Source organism: Bombus flavifrons, unplaced genomic scaffold (assembly GCF_040668555.2).
Source record: "Bombus flavifrons isolate JBK064 unplaced genomic scaffold, iyBomFlav1_principal scaffold0090, whole genome shotgun sequence".
Lineage (NCBI taxonomy): Eukaryota > Metazoa > Arthropoda > Insecta > Hymenoptera > Apidae > Bombus > Bombus flavifrons.
In genome coordinates this window covers 81,403-108,250 of record NW_027184835.1, presented here as the reverse complement: position 1 = coordinate 108,250, position 26,848 = coordinate 81,403, and the positions used below count along the sequence as shown (strand labels likewise).

General features: G+C 38.3%; 1 long non-coding RNA gene across 1 annotated transcript; it reads left to right on the top strand.

Annotated features, from left to right (window-relative positions):
• The first annotated feature begins 22,177 nt into the window (after positions 1-22,177).
• LOC138189496 (uncharacterized) lies at positions 22,178-23,019 on the top strand. The gene is made up of 2 exons (XR_011176059.1): positions 22,178-22,329; positions 22,955-23,019. It is a non-coding gene; the product is annotated as an uncharacterized LOC138189496 (long non-coding RNA).
• The last annotated feature ends 3,829 nt before the right edge of the window (positions 23,020-26,848 follow it).

The window sequence follows — 26,848 nt, the reverse complement described above, 5'->3', positions numbered from 1 at the left end:
ATATTACATTCTGCACGTGAAAAGGAGTGAAATGAGCCTTTAAACGTCGAAATATCTCAAACGGGAAGGAAATGACGGTCAGTTTTCATCAAAATCGACGAAATCATCGAGATTTGCGAGCTGTTCGGCTTGTTTCGACGCTCAAACTGGCGTGTATTACATTCTGCACGTTAAATGGAGTACAAAGAGCGCTTAAACGTCGAAATATCTCAAACGGGAAGGAAATGACGGTCAGTTTTCATCAAAATCGACGAAATCATCGAGATTTGCGAGCTGGTCCGCTTGTTTCGACGGTTAAACGGTTGTTTATTACATTCTGCACGTAAAAAGGCGTGAAATGAGCTTTTAAACGTCGAAATATCTCAAACGGGAATTAAATGACGGTCAGTTACCATCAAAATTGACGAAATCATCGAGATTTGCAAGCTGTTCCGCTTGTTTCGACGACTAAACGGTTGTGCATTGCATTCTGCCCGTAAAAAGGAGTGAAATGAGCTTTTAAACGTCGAAATATCTCAAACGGGAAGGAAATGACGGTCAGTTTTCATCAAAATCGACGAAATCATCGAGATTTGCGAGCTGTTGGGCTTGTTTCGACGGTTAAACTGTTGTACATTGCATTCTGCACGTAAAAAGGAGTGAAATGAGCGTTTAAACGTCGAAATATCTCAAACGGGAAGGAAATGGCGGTCAGTTTTCATCAAAATCGACGAAATCAAAGCGATTTGCGAGCTGTTGGGCTTGTTTCGACGCTGAAACTGGTGTGTATTACATTCTGCACGTAAAAAGGAGTAAAAAGAGCGCTAAAACGTCGAAAAATCTCAAACGGGAAGGAAATGACGGTCAGTTATCATCAAAATCGACGAAATCATCGAGATTTGCGAGCTGTTCCGCTTGTTTCGACGGTTAAACGGTTGTGCATTGCATTCTGCACGTAAAAAGGAGAGAAATGAGCTTTTAAACGTCGAAAAATCTCAAACGGGAAGGAAATGACGGTCAGTTTTCATCAAAATCGACGAAATCATCGAGATTTGCGAGCTGTTCCGCTTGTTTGGACGGTTAAACGGTTGTGCATTGCATTCTGCAAGTTAAATGGAGTAAAAAGAGCGCTTAAACGTCGAAATATCTCAAACGGGAAGGAAATGACGGTCAGTTTTCATCAAAATCGACGAAATCATCGAGATTTGCGAGCTGTTCCGCTTGTTTCGGCGCTCTAATTGGCGTGTATTTCATTCTGCACGTTAAATGGCGTGAAAAGAGCGCTGAAACGTCGAAAAATCTCAAACGGGAAGGAAATGACGGTCAGTTTTCATCAAAATCGACGAAATCATCGAGATTTGCGAGCTGTTCCGCTTGTTTGGACGGTTAAACGGTTGTGCATTGCATTCTGCAAGTTAAATGGAGTAAAAAGAGCGCTTAAACGTCGAAATATCTCAAACGGGAAGGAAATGACGGTCAGTTTTCATCAAAATCGACGAAATCATCGAGATTTGCGAGCTGTTCCGCTTGTTTCGGCGCTCTAATTGGCGTGTATTACATTCTGCACGTTAAATGGCGTGAAAAGAGCGCTGAAACGTCGAAAAATCTCAAACGGGAAGGAAATGACGGCTACTTTTCTTCCAAATCGAAGAAATCAAAGCGATTTGCGAGCTGTTGGGCTTGTTTCGACGCCGAAACTGGCGTGTATTACATTCTGCACGTTAAATGGAGTAAATAGAGAGCATAAACGTCGAAAAATCTCAAACGGGAATGAAATGACGGCTACTTTTCTTCAAAATCGAAGAAATCAAAGCGATTTGCGAGCTGTTGGGCTTGTTTCGACGGTTAAACGGTTGTGCATTGCATTCTGCACGTAAAAAGGAGTGAAATGAGCGTTTAAATGTCGAAATATCTCAAACGGGAAGGAAATGACGGTCAGTTTTCATCAAAATCGACGAAATCATCGAGATTTGCGAGCTGTTCCGCTTGTTTCGACTTTTAAACGGTTGTGCATTGCATTCTGCACGTTAAATGGAGTAAAAAGAGCGCTTAAACGTCGAAATATCACAAACGGGAAGGAAATGACGGTCAGTTATCGTCAAAATCGACGAAATCATCGAGATTTGCGAGCTGTTCCGCTTGTTTCGACGGTTAAACGGTTGTTTATTACATTCTGCACGTAAAAAGGCGTGAAATGAGCTTTTAAACGTCGAAATATCTCAAACGGGAAGGAAATGACGGTCAGTTTTCATCAAAATCGACGAAATCATCGAGATTTGCGAGCTGTTGGGCTTGTTTCGACGGTTAAACTGTTGTACATTGCATTCTGCACGTAAAAAGGAGTGAAATGAGCGTTTAAACGTCGAAATATCTCAAACGGGAAGGAACTGGCGGTCAGTTTTCATCAAAATCGACGAAATCATCGAGATTTGCGAGCTGCTCCGCTTGTTTCGACGGCTAAACGGTTGTGCATTGCATTCTTCTCGTTAAATGGAGTAAAAAGAGCGCTTAAACGTCGAAATATCTCAAACGGGAAGGAAATGACGGTCAGTTTTCATCAAAATCGGCGAAATCATCGAGATTTGCTCGCTGTTGAGCTTGTTTCGACGGCTAAACGGTTGTGCATTGCATTCTGCACGTTAAATGGAGTAAAAAGTGCGCTTAAACGTCGAAATATCTCAAACGGGAAGGAAATGACGGTCAGTTTTCATCAAAATCGGCGAAATCATCGAGATTTGCTCGCTGTTGATCTTGTTTCGACGGATAAACGGTTGTTTATTACATTCTGCACGTAAGAAGGAGTGAAATGAGCTTTTAAACGTCGAAAAATCTCAAACGGGAAGGAAATGACCGTCAGTTTTCATCAAAATCGACGAAATCATCGAGATTTGCGAGCTGTTGCGCTTGCTTCGACGGTTAAACGGTTGTGCATTGCATTCTGCACGTAAAAAGGAGAGAAATGAGCTTTTAAACGTCGAAAAATCTCAAACGGGAAGGAAATGACGGCTACTTTTCTTCAAAATCGAAGAAATCAAAGCGATTTGCGAGCTGTTGGGCTTGTTTCGACGCTCTAATTGGCGTGTATTACATTCTGCACGTTAAATGGAGTGAAAAGAGCGCTGAAACGTCGAAAAATCTCAAACGGGAAGGAAATGACGGCTACTTTTCTTCAAAATCGAAGAAATCAAAGCGATTTGCGAGCTGTTGGGCTTGTGTCGACGCTGAAACTGGCGTGTATTACATTCTGCACGTTAAATGGAGTAAAAAGAGCGCTTAAACGTCGAAAAATCTCAAACGGGAAGGAAATGACGGTCAGTTTTCAACAAAATCGACGAAATCATCGAGATTTGCGAGCTGTTCCGCTTGTTTCGACGCTCAAACTGACGTGTATTGCATTTCGCACGTAAAAAGGAGTAAAAAGAGCGCTAAAACGTCGAAAAATCTCAAACGGGAAGGAAATGACGGTCAGTTTTCATCAAAATCGACGAAATCATCGAGATTTGCGAGCTGTTCCGCTTGTTTCGACGGTTAAACGGTTGTGCATTGCATTCTGCACGTTAAATGGAGTAAAAAGAGCGCTTAAACGTCGAAATATCTCAAACGGGAAGGAAATGACGGTCAGTTATCATCAAAATCGACGAAATCATCGAGATTTGCGAGCTGTTCCGCTTGTTTCGACGGTTAAACGGTTGTGCATTGCATTCTGCACGTTAAATGGAGTAAAAAGAGCGCTTAAACGTCGAAATATCTCAAACGGGAAGGAAATGACGGCTACTTTTCTTCAAAATGGAAGAAATCATCGAGATTTGCGAGCTGTTCCGCTTGTTTCGACGGTTAAACGGTTGTGCATTGCATTCTGCACGTAAAAAGGAGAGAAATGAGCTTTTAAACGTCGAAAAATCTCAAACGGGAAGGAAATGACGGCTACTTTTCTTCAAAATCGAAGAAATCAAAGCGATTTGCGAGCTGTTGGGCTTGTTTCGACGCTCTAATTGGCGTGTATTACATTCTGCACGTTAAATGGAGTGAAAAGAGCGCTGAAACGTCGAAAAATCTCAAACGGGAAGGAAATGACGGCTACTTTTCTTCAAAATCGAAGAAATCAAAGCGATTTGCGAGCTGTTCCGCTTGTTTCGACGGTTAAACGGTTGTGCATTGCATTCTGCACGTAAGAAGGAGTGAAATGAGCTTTTAAACGTCGAAAAATCTCAAACGGGAAGGAAATGACCGTCAGTTTTCATCAAAATCGACGAAATCATCGAGATTTGCGAGCTGTTGCGCTTGCTTCGACGGTTAAACGGTTGTGCATTGCATTCTGCACGTTAAATGGAGTAAAAAGAGCGCTTAAACGTCGAAATATCTCAAACGGGAAGGAAATGACGGCTACTTTTCTTCAAAATCGAAGAAATCAAAGCGATTTGCGAGCTGTTCCGCTTGTTTCGACGCTCTAATAGGCGTGTATTACATTCTGCACGTTAAATGGAGTGAAAAGAGCGCTGAAACGTCGAAAAATCTCAAACGGGAAGGAAATGACGGCTTCTTTTCTTCAAAATCGAAGAAATCAAAGCGATTTGCGAGCTGCTGGGCTTGTTTCGACGCTGAAACTGGCGTGTTTTAAATCCTGCACGTTAAATGGAGTAAAAAGAGCGCTTAAACGTAGAAAAATCTAAAACGGGAAGGAAATAACGGTCAGTTTTCATCAAAATCGACGAAATCATCGAGATTTGCGAGCTGTTCCGCTTGTTTCGACGGTTAAACGGTTGTGCATTGCATTCTGCACGTTAAATGGAGTAAAAAGAGCGTTTAAACGTCGAAATATCTCAAACGGGAAGGAAATGACGGTCAGTTTTCATCAAAATCGACGAAATCATCGAGATTTGCGAGCTGTTCCGCTTGTTTCGACGGTTAAACGGTTGTTTATTACATTCTGCACGTTAAATGGAGTAAAAAGAGCGCTTAAACGTCGAAATATCTCAGACGGGAAGGAAATGACGGTCAGTTTTCGTCAAAATCGACGAAATCATCGAGATTTGCGAGCTACTCCGCTTGTTTCGACTTTTAAACGGTTGTGCATTGCATTCTGCACGTTAAATGGAGTAAAAAGAGCGCTTAAACGTCGAAATATCTCAAACGGGAAGGAAATGACGGTCAGTTTTCACCAAAATCGACGAAATCATCGAGATTTGCGAGCTGTTCCGCTTGTTTCGACGGTTAAAAGGTCATGCATTGCATTCTGCACGTTAAATGGAGTAAAAAGAGCGCTTAAACGTCGAAATATCTCAAACGGGAAGGATATGACGGTCAGTTTTCATCAAAATCGACGAAATCATCGAGATTTGCGAGGTGTTCTGCTTGTTTCGACGGTTAAACGGTTGTGCATTGCATTCTGCACGTTAAATGTAGTAAAAAGAGCGTTTAAACGTCGAAATATCTCAAACGGGAAGGAAATGACGGTCAGTTTTCATCAAAATCGACGAAATCATCGAGATTTGCGAGGTGTTCTGCTTGTTTCGACGGTTAAACGGTTGTGCATTGCATTCTGCACGTTAAATGGAGTAAAAAGAGCGCTTAAACGTCGAAATATCTCAAACGGGAAGGAAATGACGGTCAGTTTTCATCAAAATCGACGAAATCATCGAGATTTGCGAGGTGTTCTGCTTGTTTCGACGGTTAAACGGTTGTGCATTGCATTCTGCACGTTAAATGTAGTAAAAAGAGCGCTTAAACGTCGAAATATCTCAAACGGGAGGGAAATGACGGTCAGTTATCATCAAAATCGACGAAATCATCGAGATTTGCCAGCTGTTCCGCTTGTTTCGACGGTTAAACGGTTGTGCATTGCATTCTGCACGTTAAATGGAGTAAAAAGAGCGCTTAAACGTCGAAATATCTCAAACGGGAAGGAAATGACGGTCAGTTTTCATCAAAATCGACGAAATCATCGAGATTTGCGAGCTGTTCCGCTTGTTTCGACGGTTAAACGGTTGTGCATTGCATTCTTCACGTTAAATGGAGTAAAAAGAGCGCCAAAACGTCGAAAAATCTCAAACGGGAAGGAAATGACGGTCAGTTTTCATCAAAATCGACGAAATCATCGAGATTTGCGAGCTGTTCCGCTTGTTTCGACGGTTAAACGGTTGTGCATTGCATTCTGCACGTTAAATGGAGTAAAAAGAGCGCTTAAACGTCGAAATATCTCAAACGGGAAGGAAATCACGGTCAGTTTTCATCAAAATCGACCAAATCATCGAGGTTTGCGAGCTGTTCCGCTTGTTTCGACGGTTAAACGGTTGTGCATTGCATTCTGCACGTTAAATGTAGTAAAAAGAGCGCTTAAACGTCGAAATATCTCAAACGGGAAGGAAATGACGGTCAGTTTTCATCAAAATCGACGAAGTCATCGAGATTTCGAGCTGTTCCGCTTGTTTCGACGGTTAAACGGTTGTGCATTGCATTCTGCACGTTAAATGGAGTAAAAAGAGCGCTTAAACGTCGAAATATCTCAAACGGGAAGCAAATGACCGCTTCTTTTCTTCAAAATCGAAGAAATCAAAGCGATTTGCGAGCTGCTGGGCTTCTTTCGACGCTGAAACTGGCGTGTATTTAATCCTGCACGTTAAATGGAGTAAAAAGAGCGCTTAAACGCCGAAATATCTCAAACGGGAAGGAAATGACGGTCAGTTTTCATCAAACTCGAAGAAATCATCGAGATTTGCGAGCTGTTCCGCTTGTTTCGACGGTTAAACGGTTGTTTATTACATTCTGCAAGTAAAAAGGAGTGAAATGAGCGTTTAAACGTCGAAATATCTCAAGCGGGAGGGAAATGACGGTCAGTTTTCATCAAAATCGACGAAATCATCGAGATTTGCGAGCTGTTCCGCTTGTTTCGACGGTTAAACGGTTGTTTATTACATTCTGCACGTTAAATGGAGTAAAAAGTGCGCTTAAACGACGAAATATCTCAGACGGGAAGGAAATGACGGTCAGTTTTCGTCAAAATCGACGAAATCATCGAGATTTGCGAGCTACTCCGCTTGTTTCGACTTTTAAGCGGTTGTGCATTGCATTCTGCACGTTAAATGGAGTAAAAAGAGCGCTAAAACGTCGAAAAATCTCAAACGGGAAGGAAATGACGGTCAGTTTTCATCAAAATCGAAGAAATCATCGAGATTTGCGAGCTGTTCCGCTTGTTTCGACGGTTAAACGGGTTGCATTGCATTCTGCACGTTAAATGTAGTAAAAAGAGCGCTTAAACGTCGAAATATCTCAAACGGGAAGGAAATGACGGTCAGTTTTCATCAAAATCGACCAAATCATCGAGGTTTGCGAGCTGTTCCGCTTGTTTCGACGGTTAAACGGTTGTGCATTGCATTCTGCACGTTAAATGGAGTAAAAAGAGCGCTTAAACGTCGAAATATCTCAAACGGGAAGGAAATGACGGTCAGTTTTCATCAAAATCGAAGAAATCATCGAGATTTGCGAGCTGTTCCGCTTGTTTCGACGGTTAAACGGTTGTGCATTGCATTCTGCACGTTAAATGGAGTAAAAAGAGCGCTAAAACGTCGAAAAATCTCAAACGGGAAGGAAATGACGGTCAATTTTCATCAAAATCGACGAAATCATCGAGATTTGCGAGCTGTTCCGCTTGTTTCGACGGTTAAACGGTTGTTTATTACATTCTGCAAGTAAAAAGGAGTGAAATGAGCGTTTAAACGTCGAAATATCTCAAGCGGGAGGGAAATGACGGTCAGTTTTCATCAAAATCGACGAAATCATCGAGATTTGCGAGCTGTTCCGCTTGTTTCGACGGTTAAACGGTTGTTTATTACATTCTGCACGTTAAATGGAGTAAAAAGTGCGCTTAAACGACGAAATATCTCAGACGGGAAGGAAATGACGGTCAGTTTTCGTCAAAATCGACGAAATCATCGAGATTTGCGAGCTACTCCGCTTGTTTCGACTTTTAAACGGTTGTGCATTGCATTCTGCACGTTAAATGGAGTAAAAAGAGCGCTTAAACGTCGAAATATCTCAAACGGGAGGGAAATGACGGTCAGTTTTCATCAAAATCGACGAAATCATCGAGATTTGCCAGCTGTTCCGCTTGTTTCGACGGTTAAACGGTTGTGCATTGCATTCTGCACGTTAAATGGAGTAAAAAGAGCGCTTAAACGTCGAAATATCTCAGACGGGAAGGAAATGACGGTCAGTTTTCACCAAAATCGACGAAATCATCGAGATTTGCGAGCTGTTCCGCTTGTTTCGACGGTTAAACGGTTGTGCATTGCATTCTGCACGTTAAATGGAGTAAAAAGGGCGCTTAAACGTCGAAATATCTCAAACGGGAAGGAAATGACGGTCAGATTTCATCAAAATCGAAGAAATCATCGAGATTTGCGAGCTGTTCCGCTTGTTTCGACGGTTAAACGGTTGTGCATTGCATTCTTCACGTTAAATGGAGTAAAAAGAGCGCCAAAACGTCGAAAAATCTCAAACGGGAAGGAAATGACGGTCAGTTTTCATCAAAATCGACGAAATCATCGAGATTTGCGAGCTGTTCCGCTTGTTTCGACGGTTAAACGGTTGTGCATTGCATTCTGCACGTTAAATGGAGTAAAAAGGGCGCTTAAACGTCGAAATATCTCAAACGGGAAGGAAATGACGGTCAGTTTTCACCAAAATCGACGAAATCATCGAGATTTGCGAGCTGTTCCGCTTGTTTCGACGGTTAAACGGTTGTGCATAGCATTCTGCACGTTAAATGGAGTAAAAAGGGCGCTTAAACGTCGAAATATCTCAAACGGGAAGGAAATGACGGTCAGTTTTCACCAAAATCGACGAAATCATCGAGATTTGCGAGCTGTTCCGCTTGTTTCGACGGTTAAACGGTTGTGCATAGCATTCTGCACGTTAAATGGAGTAAAAAGGGCGCTTAAACGTCGAAATATCTCAAACGGGAAGGAAATGACGGTCAGTTTTCATCAAAATCGACGAAATCATCGAGATTTGCGAGCTGTTCCGCTTGTTTCGACTTTTAAACGGTTGTGCATTGCATTCTGCACGTTAAATGGAGTAAAAAGAGCGCTAAAACGACGAAATATCTCAGACGGGAAGGAAATGACGGTCAGTTTTCGTCAAAATCGACGAAATCATCGAGATTTGCGAGCTACTCCGCTTGTTTCGACTTTTAAACGGTTGTGCATTGCATTCTGCACGTTAAATGGAGTAAAAAGAGCGCTAAAACGTCGAAAAATCTCAAACGGGAAGGAAATGACGGTCAATTTTCATCAAAATCGACGAAATCATCGAGATTTGCGAGCTGTTCCGCTTGTTTCGACGGTTAAACGGTTGTTTATTACATTCTGCAAGTAAAAAGGAGTGAAATGAGCGTTTAAACGTCGAAATATCTCAAGCGGGAGGGAAATGACGGTCAGTTTTCATCAAAATCGACGAAATCATCGAGATTTGCGAGCTGTTCCGCTTGTTTCGACGGTTAAACGGTTGTTTATTACATTCTGCACGTTAAATGGAGTAAAAAGTGCGCTTAAACGACGAAATATCTCAGACGGGAAGGAAATGACGGTCAGTTTTCACCAAAATCGACGAAATCATCGAGATTTGCGAGCTGTTCCGCTTGTTTCGACTTTTAAACGGTTGTGCATTGCATTCTGCACGTTAAATGGAGTAAAAAGAGCGCTAAAACGACGAAATATCTCAGACGGGAAGGAAATGACGGTCAGTTTTCGTCAAAATCGACGAAATCATCGAGATTTGCGAGCTACTCCGCTTGTTTCGACTTTTAAACGGTTGTGCATTGCATTCTGCACGTTAAATGGAGTAAAAAGAGCGCTTAAACGTCGAAATATCTCAAACGGGAGGGAAATGACGGTCAGTTTTCATCAAAATCGACGAAATCATCGAGATTTGCCAGCTGTTCCGCTTGTTTCGACGGTTAAACGGTTGTGCATTGCATTCTGCACGTTAAATGGAGTAAAAAGAGCGCTTAAACGTCGAAATATCTCAGACGGGAAGGAAATGACGGTCAGTTTTCACCAAAATCGACGAAATCATCGAGATTTGCGAGCTGTTCCGCTTGTTTCGACGGTTAAACGGTTGTGCATTGCATTCTGCACGTTAAATGGAGTAAAAAGGGCGCTTAAACGTCGAAATATATCAAACGGGAAGGAAATGACGGTCAGATTTCATCAAAATCGAAGAAATCATCGAGATTTGCGAGCTGTTCCGCTTGTTTCGACGGTTAAACGGTTGTGCATTGCATTCTTCACGTTAAATGGAGTAAAAAGAGCGCCAAAACGTCGAAAAATCTCAAACGGGAAGGAAATGACGGTCAGTTTTCATCAAAATCGACGAAATCATCGAGATTTGCGAGCTGTTCCGCTTGTTTCGACGGTTAAACGGTTGTGCATTGCATTCTGCACGTTAAATGGAGTAAAAAGGGCGCTTAAACGTCGAAATATCTCAAACGGGAAGGAAATGACGGTCAGTTTTCACCAAAATCGACGAAATCATCGAGATTTGCGAGCTGTTCCGCTTGTTTCGACGGTTAAACGGTTGTGCATAGCATTCTGCACGTTAAATGGAGTAAAAAGGGCGCTTAAACGTCGAAATATCTCAAACGGGAAGGAAATGACGGTCAGTTTTCACCAAAATCGACGAAATCATCGAGATTTGCGAGCTGTTCCGCTTGTTTCGACGGTTAAACGGTTGTGCATAGCATTCTGCACGTTAAATGGAGTAAAAAGGGCGCTTAAACGTCGAAATATCTCAAACGGGAAGGAAATGACGGTCAGTTTTCATCAAAATCGACGAAATCATCGAGATTTGCGAGCTGTTCCGCTTGTTTCGACGGTTAAACGGTTGTGCATTGCATTCTGCACGTTAAATGGAGTAAAAAGGGCGCTTAAACGTCGAAATATCTCAAACGGGAAGGAAATGACGGTCAGTTTTCATCAAAATCGACGAAATCATCGAGATTTGCGAGCTGTTCCGCTTGTTTCGACGGTTAAACGGTTGTTTATTACATTCTGCAAGTAAAAAGGAGTGAAATGAGCGTTTAAACGTCGAAATATCTCAAGCGGGAGGGAAATGACGGTCAGTTTTCATCAAAATCGACGAAATCATCGAGATTTGCGAGCTGTTCCGCTTGTTTCGACGGTTAAACGGTTGTTTATTACATTCTGCACGTTAAATGGAGTAAAAAGAGCGCTTAAACGTCGAAATATCTCAGACGGGAAGGAAATGACGGTCAGTTTTCACCAAAATCGACGAAATCATCGAGATTTGCGAGCTGTTCCGCTTGTTTCGACGGTTAAAAGGTCGTGCATTGCATTCTGCACGTTAAATGGAGTAAAAAGAGCGCTTAAACGTCGAAATATCTCAAACGGGAAGGAAATGACGGTCAGTTTTCATCAAACTCGAAGAAATCATCGAGATTTGCGAGCTGTTCCGCTTGTTTCGACGGTTAAACGGTTGTTTATTACATTCTGCAAGTAAAAAGGAGTGAAATGAGCGTTTAAACGTCGAAATATCTCAAGCGGGAGGGAAATGACGGTCAGTTTTCATCAAAATCGACGAAATCATCGAGATTTGCGAGCTGTTCCGCTTGTTTCGACGGTTAAACGGTTGTTTATTACATTCTGCACGTTAAATGGAGTAAAAAGTGCGCTTAAACGACGAAATATCTCAGACGGGAAGGAAATGACGGTCAGTTTTCGTCAAAATCGACGAAATCATCGAGATTTGCGAGCTACTCCGCTTGTTTCGACTTTTAAACGGATGTGCATTGCATTCTGCACGTTAAATGGAGTAAAAAGAGCGCTAAAACGTCGAAAAATCTCAAACGGGAAGGAAATGACGGTCAGTTTTCATCAAAATCGAAGAAATCATCGAGATTTGCGAGCTGTTCCGCTTGTTTCGACGGTTAAACGGGTTGCATTGCATTCTGCACGTTAAATGTAGTAAAAAGAGCGCTTAAACGTCGAAATATCTCAAACGGGAAGGAAATGACGGTCAGTTTTCATCAAAATCGACCAAATCATCGAGGTTTGCGAGCTGTTCCGCTTGTTTCGACGGTTAAACGGTTGTGCATTGCATTCTGCACGTTAAATGGAGTAAAAAGAGCGCTAAAACGTCGAAAAATCTCAAACGGGAAGGAAATGACGGTCAGTTTTCATCAAAATCGACGAAATCATCGAGATTTGCGAGCTGTTCCGCTTGTTTCGACGGTTAAACGGTTGTTTATTACATTCTGCAAGTAAAAAGGAGTGAAATGAGCGTTTAAACGTCGAAATATCTCAAGCGGGAGGGAAATGACGGTCAGTTTTCATCAAAATCGACGAAATCATCGAGATTTGCGAGCTGTTCCGCTTGTTTCGACGGTTAAACGGTTGTTTATTACATTCTGCACGTTAAATGGAGTAAAAAGTGCGCTTAAACGACGAAATATCTCAGACGGGAAGGAAATGACGGTCAGTTTTCGTCAAAATCGACGAAATCATCGAGATTTGCGAGCTACTCCGCTTGTTTCGACTTTTAAACGGTTGTGCATTGCATTCTGCACGTTAAATGGAGTAAAAAGAGCGTTTAAACGTCGAAATATCTCAAGCGGGAGGGAAATGACGGTCAGTTTTCATCAAAATCGACGAAATCATCGAGATTTGCGAGCTGTTCCGCTTGTTTCGACGGTTAAACGGTTGTTTATTACATTCTGCACGTTAAATGGAGTAAAAAGTGCGCTTAAACGACGAAATATCTCAGACGGGAAGGAAATGACGGTCAGTTTTCGTCAAAATCGACGAAATCATCGAGATTTGCGAGCTACTCCGCTTGTTTCGACTTTTAAACGGTTGTGCATTGCATTCTGCACGTTAAATGGAGTAAAAAGAGCGCTAAAACGTCGAAATATCTCAGACGGGAAGGAAATGACGGTCAGTTTTCGTCAAAATCGACGAAATCATCGAGATTTGCGAGCTACTCCGCTTGTTTCGACTTTTAAACGGTTGTGCATTGCATTCTGCACGTTAAATGGAGTAAAAAGAGCGCTTAAACGTCGAAATATCTCAAACGGGAAGGAAATGACGGTCAGTTTTCACCAAAATCGACGAAATCATCGAGATTTGCGAGCTGTTCCGCTTGTTTCGACGGTTAAAAGGTCATGCATTGCATTCTGCACGTTAAATGGAGTAAAAAGAGAGCTTAAACGTCGAAATATCTCAAACGGGAAGGAAATGACGGTCAGTTTTCATCAAAATCGACGAAATCATCGAGATTTGCGAGCTGTTCCGCTTGTTTCGACGGTTAAACGGTTGTGCATTGCATTCTGCACGTTAAATGGAGTAAAAAGAGCGCTTAAACGTCGAAATATCTCAGACGGGAAGGAAATGACGGTCAGTTTTCACCAAAATCGACGAAATCATCGAGATTTGCGAGCTGTTCCGCTTGTTTCGACGGTTAAACGGTTGTGCATTGCATTCTGCACATTAAATGGAGTAAAAAGAGCGTTTAAACGTCGAAATATATCAAACGGGAAGGAAATGACGGTCAGTTTTCATCAAAATCGAAGAAATCATCGCGATTTGCGAGCTGTTCCGCTTGTTTCGACGGTTAAACGGTTGTGCATTGCATTCTGCACGTTAAATGGAGTAAAAAGAGCTCTTAAACGTCGAAATATCTCAGACGGGAAGGAAATGACAGTCAGTTTTAATCAAAATCGACGAAATCATCGCGATTTGCGAGCTGTTCCGCTTGTTTCGACGGTTAAACGGTTGTGCATTGCATTCTGCACGTTAAATGGAGTAAAAAGAGCGCTTAAACGTCGAAATATCTCAAACGGGAAGGAAATGACGGTCAGTTTTCATCAAAATCGACGAAATCATCGAGATTTGCGAGGTGTTCTGCTTGTTTCGACGGTTAAACGGTTGTGCATTGCATTCTGCACGTTAAATGTAGTAAAAAGAGCGCTTAAACGTCGAAATATCTCAAACGGGAGGGAAATGACGGTCAGTTTTCATCAAAATCGACGAAATCATCGAGATTTGCGAGGTGTTCTGCTTGTTTCGACGGTTAAACGGTTGTGCATTGCATTCTGCACGTTAAATGTAGTAAAAAGAGCGCTTAAACGTCGAAATATCTCAAACGGGAGGGAAATGACGGTCAGTTTTCATCAAAATCGACGAAATCATCGAGATTTGCGAGCTGTTCCGCTTGTTTCGACGGTTAAACGGTTGTGCATTGCATTCTGCACGTTAAATGGAGTAAAAAGAGCGCTTAAACGTCGAAATATCTCAGACGGGAAGGAAATGACGGTCAGTTTTCACCAAAATCGACGAAATCATCGAGATTTGCGAGCTGTTCCGCTTGTTTCGACGGTTAAACGGTTGTGCATTGCATTCTGCACGTTAAATGGAGTAAAAAGGGCGCTTAAACGTCGAAATATCTCAAACGGGAAGGAAATGACGGTCAGATTTCATCAAAATCGAAGAAATCATCGAGATTTGCGAGCTGTTCCGCTTGTTTCGACGGTTAAACGGTTGTGCATTGCATTCTTCACGTTAAATGGAGTAAAAAGAGCGCCAAAACGTCGAAAAATCTCAAACGGGAAGGAAATGACGGTCAGTTTTCATCAAAATCGACGAAATCATCGAGATTTGCGAGCTGTTCCGCTTGTTTCGACGGTTAAACGGTTGTGCATTGCATTCTGCACGTTAAATGGAGTAAAAAGAGCGCTTAAACGTCGAAATATCTCAAACGGGAAGGAAATCACGGTCAGTTTTCATCAAAATCGACGAAATCATCGAGATTTGCGAGCTGTTCCGCTTGTTTCTACGGTTAAACGGATGTGCATTGCATTCTGCACGTTAAATGGAGTAAAAAGAGCGCTTAAACGTCGAAATATCTCAAACGGGAAGGAAATGACTGTCAGTTTTCACAAAATCGACGAAATCATCGAGATTTCGAGCTGTTCCGCTTGTTTCGACGGTTAAACGGTTGTGCATTGCATTCTGCACGTTAAATGGAGTAAAAAGGGCGCTTAAACGTCGAAATATCTCAAACGGGAAGGAAATGACGGTGTCACGTCCCGCGCTCCGCACGTGCCGTAACGAAGATACAAAATTACTATACGCAAATCAGCGCGAGTAAAATTTGAATACACCAAGGAACACACGCTGCTACAAAACAAAATAAAAGATTAACAAATGAGGGCGACAAATAAATCCAACTATCAGTATAAAATAAAGTAAATAAAATCAATTAATAAACTGGACTAGATACGAACCGATCAAATAAATCAAGAATAAGAAGGATTATATATGACAAATTTGCAAAATAAAGGAAAAGGAGCAACAAGAAGATATACTACAATCAATCAACGAAGACGGAATATGTAAAATACAAAAGATAGAATTTAAATCAGTAAATAAAATTAATTAATGAATTAAACGAGTCGCGAACCAAACGAGTAAATCAAGAAATAAGAATAACTACAAAAGGAAATAATTGAAACACCAGGAATATATGTGTATATAAATATATTTTATTCAATCAACGCAGCAACAACTTGGAGAGTTACATATAAATATAAACATATATGCCAAACATGTAATAACCCAGAAAATATTAGAAACAATACTTCCAATACTATATTAATAATACAAATCCAACATTACCAAACTATAAATATATGAGTATATAAAATCAATGAACTTATAGTCTAACGAATACATAAAACATACAATATTGCATTATTAAAGAAATAGAGGTTACATCGTCAGAAATATATATATATGTGTGCGCACTCTACATTATTAAATTAAAATTATTAATTTAAGATACATACTTAAAACTAGCCAACATTCGGGTAAAATAATTATAAATGAGAACTACATTACGTAACATGCATGTCTATATATATAAATATATAAATATATAATCTACACTCTAAACCAAACTACTACTAATAATCTAAATGAATATAAAAGAAATAGAACACACAACGCAACACTAGGGACTAAGTAACAACCTATCGACAGGCTAAAACGTTCAAAAATAATTAACACCGCCTCGACTGGGAGAATTGCGTACAGCATAAATATGTAAACCATATCGAACACATAATAATCTGGTAAACGATAGAAATAAAACTCTCAATACTACGTTGTCACATTACAAAACATATATGTATATATGAAAACAAATAATTGACATATAACCTCAAATACACAATTAAAGAATTTATATAAGAAAGTCACACTATCAGAAATATATACATATATACTTATATGCGTGTGTGTGTATGCGTGTTCTATTCTACTAAATCAAAATTAACAATCTAGTAAACATAAAATAAACAATTAACATTTCACTTCGTATGAAACTACACCACTACAAGAAACATGTATATGCATATATATATATATATATATACGTTTGTGTGTGTGTTTTATATTATTGAACACTATAAAATAAACTACTTAGCACAATAAATAACACTATCGAAAAAAATTACAAAACATTAGTCACATTAAAATGACACACAATATAAATATATATATATATATATTCACATGAACAATACTATTGTCATTTTAACAATAATAATAACAATAAATATATAGTCTAATTGCGGTAGAATAAGGGAAAACGAGCGACACACAGAAAAATCAGTTCGATAAAACTAAAAACCCGCCACTGTAACCTCACTGATGACATTTGCGAGCAGCCATGTTAGATTTATACGCGCATGTCGGAACACACGCAATAATTATACACATTAGATAAATACAAAATACAATATTTCTCAATTCAACTATACGTCAAAACGCCGAAACAAGATTTACACATAATCGATAAATAGATCCGAGATCAATAGAAGTCACTGTATGCGAGGGACATTCGCGGGCGGCCATTTTGAAACATGCGTGGACTGATTCGTACGTGTTACAAAAAATAATAATAATAAAATTATACTTTCGATAAAAAAAAGAAAAGAAAAGGAAAAGGAAAGAACAGCGAAAATAAATATTTAATACAAAATGGAACGTCGAGCCGAGGTAGCAATAAATAAAGACACGGGACAGGAAGGCCGGGGATTGGTGGAAATCAGCCGCGAGAAATGAATCATAAAACACATTGTTAACAATTTTATTATGCGAAAATTACTTTGTATAAAAAAATATATATATATATAATCGAGTAAAAAGAAAATATAAAACTAAACAAATATATTTAAAATGTATAAATAAATAAATATATATATATATATATATAACTAACATATGAACGGGGTATATCCAAAGCGGCAAAATCGAAATCAAGAAACTTCAGGATGGAACTGCCAACGCGTCATGCGCTGAATACATCGTTCGGAATCACACACGGTTCTTCGGAATCCCACTTTCTCTTGCACTGAAACAACAAAATAGGAAAAGAGATCAAAACCACGAAAACAGCAAAAATCGAAAATCAAATTAAATCCCGGAAGCAACCATAACATGGAAATATTCTTCAAAACCAAACTCACGGAAGATAAATCAGAAGAAATCCTTATTGCAGGAGAGTGGCGGATCGCGCGTGTTGCCGGAGCAAGTGTCGATACAATAATGAGACTCTAGCCACCGGCCCTTCCACGCGCCGAAGAACAAAAATTATTCCCACAGTATTAACATAAAAATTCTCGAGAAAAGACTAGACCAGCATGGAAAGCTCCAAGCCTCCTAGACGCTACCTCAGCAGAAAATAGAACCGATGGGAACTAAGTCGAAATACAGATTTTTGCATTTTCTCACGTACCCGCGATGGGAATCTGGAAGTTAAAAGACAAGATAACGAAGCAAAGGAGACATCAACGATTACAGAATTTGCATTCTCTCACGTACGAGTTCGGGAACCCCAAACTGCAGCATCCCGATTCCCACGGAAGCGAACCACCAGTTGACCGCCACCCTGTGGGGGATGTTATTATAAATAAACGCAGCAACACAGAACAACGTCCATTATTCTGTCGCGAATTATACGTTACGTTTCAGTCCATTATTTTGTCGCTAATTGTACGTTACGTTTCGGCTTGTTATTTTGTTGTCAATATATTGTCGTCATTCGCGCATTGCACCTCGACGGTCTCTTATTAATTGCTCAGTTTAAGTCACAAATTAAGTTAGAAATCTTTCTAAGTGTTCATTTCATTGGCGAGATTTAAAAAAAAAACATCCTCATAAATAAATATATTTATACCCGCGACGTTTATCCGAATAAATAAGCCGCAAGCTTATTTAGAGTGTATTTCTAATCAAAAATAAATAAACTACAGTTCTAATAATAATTATACCTGAGTCGAATAACTAAACCAAATAAAAAAAAAAAAATTTCACCGACGACTATTACGAGCCGATGGCCCCTGACGGAACAAGGTAAGAGTCTCAATTTTTATAAAATTTTCTTCTTCTCTAGTAACTTCGCCACATCCAGGAACCGAATCCGATTTACTTATCATCAATTAATACATTCAATTTCGTTTCAATTTTGAGAATAAACGAAGGGTCATTCGCTGCGTAGGCTTGTGAAAACGGTGTCTTCAATTACTGAAACACTCATTGATCTTCGCATTCCTCCTCCCACTGTTGGCAAAACATTGCCCGTCTTTGGGCAAGGCTTGCGAAATCACACGAGTTTTACGCAGAGAAGACTATCAAATTAGATCTAATTGACCGATATCTTCATTCTTGCCATCGTTGTATACGATTATAAAATAGAATAATTCCCTTCTGAATCTTAACCAAAGGATCATTCGCTGTGTTGGGTTGTACACAGAGAGGATCATTGAAATCACTTTCTCGTAAACACTCAATTCGGAAGGCAAGAAGATCGAAACGGTAAAAAAAAAATCACTCTAACAAATGAACTAAGGTCCAGTTCAATGATAGATTCATTGGCGAAATTAAGAGAGGAGGAGAAGGAAACGTAAAGATAAAATTTGCATCAAACGAAGAAAATTCGAAATCTTAACCAATCCATTAACGCGAACACTCTTGTTTTACCGTCCCTAAAACGCTATATATATATATATATATATATATATATATACATATATATAACAACTTGAATAATTCCATATTCAAATTTAAATAAATTCTATACAACGAAATTGAACCGAACTCTCAAATAATTCCTACATACAGATATATACATACACATATATATATATATATATATATATATATATATAATTTTAAATAATTCTATACTGAAGTTTAGATAAATTCCGTGCGAACAAATCGAATACTTATTTTTATCCAACTTTAATCCTCTCCCGTGCGAGTATCCCTGCACATAGCAGGTTAGCCGAAAAACGTGGAAATTATTTTATCAGTAGCCTAACACTAGTCAACGCTATCCATAAGTAATTAATTTATCAATAGATTATTTCGAAAATAAGTACAAGGAAATTTTTCTATTCGAAACAGTCCTCAGACTGTTTCTGGTGGCAGCAACTACCGTGTGAGAAATATTTCTTATACAGCCAATTAAATTTAAATCTTTCCCTTCAGATTAAATTAAAATCAAAAGTTTGAATTGACTTTAAACGAGTACGTAACAATAAACTTTCAACTTAGAAATAGATTTTAATCGAAAACCTTGATTCAATATCTTAAATATAATTATATCGTGTAAGTTTTCCCCTCCTGACGAAACTCAACTAAATCGAACTAAATTAAATTAAATTAAATTAAACAAAACAAAATAAATTAAAACAAACACAAAAAAACTAATTAAAATTAAAACAATAAAAAAAAAATCTTGCGAATTCAACGGTTTAAAATCAATTCAAACAAACAGGAACGTAACATTAGATAGTATTATATTTTTTGGTGGCAGCGGTGGGATACGCTCCACAGAGGATTAAAGTTGTTACATTTATCAATAAATTATATACCTAAGAAATAATGGCGACCGGGCTAGAATCATTAGACGAAGACTTAATCTTGACGTTATCGGAAAAACTTAAAGCATGGGATGCGAATTTTCGCGACATGAATACAAAACTCGTTGAACTACAAAACGGCGTGTATGAACTCAAAGCAAAGCAAGAATCTAATACACCCGCATCGTCGCCTACGACACAACAAGTGACGGCCCAGCCGAGTGGATTTACCCAATCAATTAAAGTAAAAGACGCGATCGTATCGGTGCCAGTGTTCGACGGCTATCGACCATCGGTATTTCAATTTTTAAGAGCTTGCGAGCGCGCGCGAAATATGATTCCTAGGTACCAAGAACCACAATTAGTAAAATTATTAACCAATAAACTCCGCGGACACGCGTTCCTCGCCATCGAAGATACGGAATTAAAGAGCCTAAACGATTTTGGAAATAAATTAAAGGACCTATTCGGCCCAAGGAAATCTCTTAATGAATATAGAGGGGAATTAGGAACGATATTTCAACGACCCGGGGAACACATATTAGATTATATGGACCGAGTTAGAAACCTTAGATTGGCAATAATGGACGGAGAAAAGGGCGACTACGGAATCATTTCCCCCGATATACAAGAAACTATAGATTGGGAGGTAAGAGAAGCTTTTGTTAAAGGACTTCCGAACGAGGTATATATGCGAGTAAAGCTAGCAGGATACCACACTTTAGAAGACGCATATCGTCAGGCCGTCCATGCAGCACACGAATTGAAACAAATAACCGATAGAACGCGACCCACACGACCGACTCCCTCAAACTATTACAGACGCAATAACGTACGTCCTCCGAACGCTAACAACAATATCAGGAATAACCGCCAAGCAGTGAAAGCAACACGAGAATTAAAACAAGTGAACGATAGAATACGATACCAGCGTCCGACACCTCCGAATAATTATAACCGAAACAACGCTCATTCCCCATACAATAGTAAGTACACCGGAAACAACCACAGGGACTGGAGATTTGTACCGCCGTCGCGGAAATATCTAAACAATCCGGGAATAGAGGAAGATGCCAGGAAAGGAGCAAGAGCAATAATCTGGGAAGAAAAATGTATAAGTAAATACCTCGACAGAAATCTAAGTCAAAAGAGGGATGACGATCATTTGAATCAATCAACTTTTCAACGCAAACACCATTCCGTTGCTGTGATAAGGGATAACGTCACTTTAAATAGTAACAGGACGCACGACACCACAGACAGGATCATCAGTGAGAAATTTTCCGAACTCCCAAACAAGATAAACAATACTAATGCCAAAGAACTTGCAGAAGAATCGGAAACTAGAAAACTGAACGACGAAACGATGGGCAACGATTATCCACTGCCTAATAGCACGGAGATATTGGACCCGCTGGGAAGTGCGAAGTGCCTCTCCACGATCGACTTGGCAAAGATACAAAAGCAAGGCTCCACGAATTTCGTGAATGTTTCAAACATAATAGAAAAGGAGATAGCGAGTGTATCTCACTCAAAAATTTTTATAAAACCATCAAAAAATAATTTAATCGGACTCAAAGCCAAGCCATTAAATTGCAAGGAAGATCAGACTACAGAGAATAAAAGTATACCTATCCCTATATCCGAAACAGAATATATAAGCAGAAAGGTTTGTAATAAAAATTCAAAGAATAATTCTAAATCTACCGAAAATATTCCTAAACGTTCCGTACAAATAAATAATAATTTAATTATAATAAGCACTTCCAGTGAAACTATTCATCCTGAAAAGCTAGAGAAAAATCAACGTGTTGCGAATAAAGTAAATAAAGAAGAATGGATAACTAAGGAAAAGGATTCTAAACATTTTCAAGCCAAAAAAACGCAAGTTCAACGTGTTCAAGGAAATAAAAAGGGAGAAAATAGGGAATCACCAGTCAAGGATATATATAAAAATTCGAATAAGTACGCTAGCCATTGGATTATAATTGGATTAAAAATACTTCATTGGTTGTTACATCTAGCATTTGACGTAGATAACATGAGTGCTAATCTTATGATTCCTCTTGGAAAATATAGATGGTATCACACTATACTATATCTAAAATATATTTGGGTTAATATAGCTACGGCATTTTCAAAAATTTGTATTTTAAATGCTATTGGCAAGCAATTGGATAATTGGATCGGTGTCAGTAAACTTGCGTGTTGGCGCAGAATAAAAACTAAAATGAAGAAAAGGAAGTGTGACACTGTTCGTCGAATAATACAGATAGTGGAAACCTAAAAAGGAAAAAGAAAATTATTAAGTGTGCTCCGATTATTGTTTGAATATAAAATGTGTTAATTCAATGAATAATTAAAATAGTGAAAGTGAAATTTACCTTGTGAACAAGTAATCATCATACAAGAAAGTGTATGTGCAAATATAGGTTATGGATCCCTGTTTGCGGAATACAATGTACGACAGCCAGCTGAAATAAATGAATGAATTAACTTCAAGTGTTTCAATGCAAAATACAATATTACTAAATGTTATAACAATATTGTGATCAAATCAGAAGGAAGAGTGACACTGTTCGTCGAATAATACAGATAGTGGAAACGTAAAAAGGAAAAAGAAAATTATTAAGTGTGCTCCGATTATTGCTTGAATATAAAATGTGTTAATTCAATGAATAATTAAAATAGTGAAAGTGAAAGTTACCTTGTGAATAAGTAATCAACATGCAAGAAAGGTGTACGTGCAAGTATAGGTTGTGAATCTTTGTTTGTGGAACGTAATGTATGACAACTACCTAAAATAAGTGAATAAATTAGTTTCAATTGTTTCAGTGCAAAATACAAGATTACTAAATGTCATAATTATATTGTGGTTAAAACAGAAGCAAGTGTGACTCTGTTCGTTGAATAATACAGATAGAGGAAACCTAAAAGAAAAGGGAAGATTATTATGTGTATAAAACGTGTTAATTCCATGAATAATTAAAAGAGTGGAAGTGAAAATTACCTTGCGAACAAGTAATCACTATACAAAAGGTTTACGTGCAAAATAGGTCATGGATCCCTGTTTGCGGAACACCATGTACGACAGCCAGCTGAAAGTAAATAAATGGATTAACTTCGATCGCCTTGATACAAGATACAACACTACTAAACGTCATAGCAAGACTGTAAAGGTGTGACACTGTTCGTCGAATGGCACAGATAACAGGTAACCTAAAAAAAAAAAGGGGGGAAAGATTACTACAAGTGCTCCAATTATTGTTTGAATATGAAAAGTAATAGTTCAACGAATATTTAAAACAGTGAAGGTGCAACTTACCTCATGAACAATCAAACACCATACAAGAAGCGCACAAGCATGAATTTCACAAATTAATAAGAAGAAATGAAATAGTTGATAAGTATAGAAAGTCGTCAGGAAGATAATTAAGATAGATTAATTGGAAGCTAGTAATAGATATAACCGGAGAAAAAGATAGTATATTGTATTAACTATTATATCTAACATGTAGAAGCATATTTTGTAATACACAATAGCGGTCGCTCACACAATATATCATACACATATTGAATTAATAAATTAAACAGTACCTTTATGATCGCAGACATAGGATGATTGAAGGCAACCATAGTAAGTATCCAAGGTATTACCGAAGAATCTGATGATGTTGTGAGAATGATCCAGGTAAGCAACGCAGCATCAAAAATCTAAAAAAAATTTTTTTTACAAACAATGTTAATCTAATAAATAAAACTTAATCACTAATAAGGGAACTATTTCATATCATACACAAAATAATAACAAATAGCGAACACAAGCAATAATAAATTAATAGGGAAATAAGAAAGGTTAATAAACACAGAAATAGGTTAGAAACTAATCAAGATAGACTAACTAAATATTAACAAGTCATGACTGAACTTAGTACCAAAGAATAAAGTTATAGTACATGAAAGCGACTGGTAACACAATACACAAAATACTAACTAAATTAAACGAGACTTATATAAACGCAAGTCACGTATAACCAAAACAATGACCATTGAAATTCGATAACAATATAACCCATGTTATTGCATTAAAGTAACACGCGGTATTTACACACACAATACCATGAAACACAAAACAATATTACAAAACACTACTAAATAAAATCATAACCAGTTATTTCAATAATACATTACTGTTGACATTAAAACAACACCATACCAGAGATACACGCGAGCGACCATGTTGGAAAAAATCCGTCGCGCACACCCCACACACACACACCTCAACACGAATAATAACCAATACAATGTAATATAGGATCATGATAGCTATGTTAGGTACTAATAAAAAGAGGAGAGTGAGAGAAGGGTAAAAAGAAAAAAAAAAGAAATAATAAATAATAACTAACATAATCATAACATATCACATATATATTATATTATATACAGGGATACAATATTCATATAAAGGAACAGGTCCGAACGAAATATATAAAAAAAAAAAGAAAGAAAATATATTAATTGTTTTTGTATGTATGTACAGAACGAGTGGCGAACTCATCAATTCCGACATAGAAAACCCAGACGGACCCAAGCTCGCATTCGATCTGGAGGTGACGGAGGAGGTTGAATCCTGCCTCTGTGCTCGGTTGATATGCTCCGTTCACCATTTTTATAGCGGCTATCTTTGTCAAGATTGTTTCGACAACCTAGATCCAGACGAGCAGGACTTATGTGAAGAGCCGCCCACTCATTCCTTATGCGGAGTACCTGCAAGTATACAAATATCATACTGCAGCATGTGCGATATAAACCTAGCGAACCTACAACCCGCTATATCATGCCTCCAATGCATGATGGTCTACAATAATGTGACTCACCTTGAAAGAGAATTTTTTAGTTCAAGGAATGATACTCCGCACCATCGAAATATAACGTACTTGTATATTTATGCTATCTACCTGTAAACAAACAACATTAATAATTATACATATAATTTTCATTCATGTTTACCAATATATATACACGCATGTTTTAAAGTAGATGATATTTGCAACACTCACTTCCATTGACAATGCAAGTGACTCATAAAATAAACTGTCATATTTATACACACATATATATATATACGAAACCAAGCTACATTTGTGACATTTATACCTATTGATAATATATACTTATATATATTTATAACGATAAAATAAATCCCATTTATATTACTCACCAAAACGTATGCATATATGTATATAATTATAACTCAAGTAGCCTTCATAAAATTATCTTCACTGATAGCATATACATCAAACCTAAAATAAAACAAAGTTGTAATAAAGAAAAAAAGAAAGAAATGGAGGAAAGGGAGAAGACAAAATGTATAAATATAATTTCCTTTTCTATACACATATATATATATATATTAAAAGGTTATTCTTATTTCTAATAAACTCAAGAGTAAGAAACAATTTAATAAATTGCTAATAGCAAGATGAATCACCTGGTCATCGTATTTACCCTCATCAAAATAACATGTGGCCTGGTTGGATACGACTGCAATGACAATCACCTCAACGTTACCACCATCTCTTTAAACTCCATCGGGGACTGCAGCATACAACCTGCAACGACAAAAACCCAAGATATTTATATTCAACTACTGCAACTCTCAGAATTCGAATTTACCAGTGTGAGGCAATGCAAGGTGCAAATAACTCGAATTATATATTACTGTGGCATGCACTCCCACACGTCGGCAGTGCATAATGGATTCGCCGAATACCTCCATGAAACAACTGCCCAACAATGTGCAAGGATGCACCAGGACGCCGGCAAGTTATCAGACGGCGGCAGCTGCCAGGGAACACAATATGTAGACCCATACGGGAGCTGGGAAAAGGTCGTTGTACAAGCCACAGTAAGGCGAAGGAAACTGTTTAGACGCAAAGGAAGGACACACTTATTGGCAACCACAACCACCCTCACCATGCAAATTTGATCAATACGACGTATTGTATGAGGAAATCGCCACAAAGATCCAGGAGAAAAGAACCAACGGGGAACCAGTGCAACCAGTTTACATTTGCACTGACTAAAACTGGAGAACAACCAACGGTATCTGTATCCGCCTTGAGCGAATTCAGAGACGCCCTCAGTCAAATTTCCTCCGGAAATTTGAACTCCAAGGGCGGGGGTGTCACGTCCCGCGCTCCGCACGTGCCGTAACGAAGATACAAAATTACTATACGCAAATCAGCGCGAGTAAAATTTGAATACACCAAGGAACACACGCTGCTACAAAACAAAATAAAAGATTAACAAATGAGGGCGACAAATAAATCCAACTATCAGTATAAAATAAAGTAAATAAAATCAATTAATAAACTGGACTAGATACGAACCGATCAAATAAATCAAGAATAAGAAGGATTATATATGACAAATTTGCAAAATAAAGGAAAAGGAGCAACAAGAAGATATACTACAATCAATCAACGAAGACGGAATATGTAAAATACAAAAGATAGAATTTAAATCAGTAAATAAAATTAATTAATGAATTAAACGAGTCGCGAACCAAACGAGTAAATCAAGAAATAAGAATAACTACAAAAGGAAATAATTGAAACACCAGGAATATATGTGTATATAAATATATTTTATTCAATCAACGCAGCAACAACTTGGAGAGTTACATATAAATATAAACATATATGCCAAACATGTAATAACCCAGAAAATATTAGAAACAATACTTCCAATACTATACTAATAATACAAATCCAACATTACCAAACTATAAATATATGAGTATATAAAATCAATGAACTTATAGTCTAACGAATACATAAAACATACAATATTGCATTATTAAAGAAATAGAGGTTACATCGTCAGAAATATATATATATGTGTGCGCACTCTACATTATTAAATTAAAAT